At 44.8% G+C, this 1697-nt stretch overlaps 1 pseudogene; it reads left to right on the forward strand.

Moving 5' to 3' along the window:
* LOC113747054 (nuclear factor 7, brain-like) overlaps positions 1–1697 on the forward strand; it is a 9653-nt pseudogene that overhangs the window by 5969 nt on the left and 1987 nt on the right.

Below are 1697 nucleotides of genomic sequence, written 5' to 3' on the forward strand. Positions count from 1 at the left end.
GCCCGACGCACAGAGAGGCAGATTAAGGATCAGTTTAAGAAGCTTCACCAGTTTCTAGAAGAGGAAGAGGAGGCCAGGATGGCTGCACTGAGGGAGGAAGAGAGAGCAGAAGAGTCAGATGATGAAGCAAAAGATGGAGGCTCTGAGCAGAGAGATAGCAGCTCTATCAGACACCGTCAGAGCCACAGAGGACGAGCTGAGAGCTGAAGACGTCTCATTCCTGCTGAACTACAAGGCTGCAGTGCAAAGAGTCCAGCAGCGCCCCCCTGCTGGATGACCACAGCTGCCCTCAGGAGCTCTGATAGACGAGGCCAAACACCTGGGCAACCTGACCTTCAACATCTGAACAAGATGAAGGACATGGTCTCCTACACTCCTGTGATTCTGGATCCAAACACTGCGCATCCACACTGATCCTGTCTGAAGATCTGACCAGTGTGAGACAAGGACAGAGACAGCAGTTCCTGACAATCAGAGAGGTTTGATGATTCCTGGTCGTGTTCTGGGCTCTAGGGCTTTAACTCGGGACTCACAGCTGGGATGTCGAGGTTGAGACAGTACAACTGCGTCTGGTGTGTTAGCAGAGTCTGTCCAGAGGAAGGGAAACATATGGTCTGGAGTATGGGCAATATTTTATTTTAGGTAAATACATACAACCCCTCCATCAGGTCCAGACACTGTTCTCCGACATCCAGAAGAAGTTCCAGAGAACAGAGTGAATCTGGACATGAACAGAGAAAAAACTGTCGTCTCTGATCTGAAACTGACACACACATACACACCTTCACACACACTTTCACTGACAAGAGGTTTCCATACATTAGCACTGTGGATTACATCCCACTGAAGACTCACCAGTGAAGGGTGTGTGACTGGTAGAACAACAGAGATGATGATGAGGATGGTTGCATGGGGATGATGGTGACGATGGTTGCAGGAATGATGATATGTGTGATGGTGATGAGGTTGCATGGTGAATCGAGGGCTCTTTAACTCAGTCCACTGTTTCATGGTTCGGCTTATTTGGTAACATGCAGGTTTTACGATGGGTTTCATGTTTGAGGTGAATTGACGTTATTTCCTGAATATTAACAGTATCATGTTGATAATGTGTGATCGACTTCAAACTAATTCTGCGAGTAAATGTGTGTGCGTCTTCTGCCCTTCGGCTCAATAAACACATTCCTGAGATCAGATTCAAAGTTGTGAGTAGTGCGTCAGTCCAGCTCTGATGGCTTTGTTCAGCCTTCACAGGTTACAGATCATCAGAATAAATGAACAGGTAACAGCCAACACTAGTCAACAGCAGGCAACACGAAGTCAACAACAGCCAACATTAGTCAACAGCAGCTAACATTAGTCAACAGCAGCCAACATTAGTTAACAGCAACTGAAATTAGTCAACAGCAGCTAACATAGTCAACAGCAGCCAATATTAGTGAACAGCAGCCAACATTAGTCAACAGCAGCCAACATTAGTCAACAGCAACTGAAATTAGTCAACAGAAGCCAACATTACTAAACAGCAGCCAATATTAGTCAACAGCAGCTAACATTAGTCAACAGCAACTAACATTAGTCAACAGCAAATAACATAAGTCAATAACAATTAAAATTAGTCAACAGAAACTAACTTTAGTCAACAGCAACTAACATAAGTCAATAACAATTAAAATTAGTCAACAGCAGCCAACATT

Source organism: Larimichthys crocea, chromosome XII (genome assembly GCF_000972845.2).
Source record: "Larimichthys crocea isolate SSNF chromosome XII, L_crocea_2.0, whole genome shotgun sequence".
Classification (NCBI taxonomy): Eukaryota; Metazoa; Chordata; class Actinopteri; family Sciaenidae; genus Larimichthys; species Larimichthys crocea.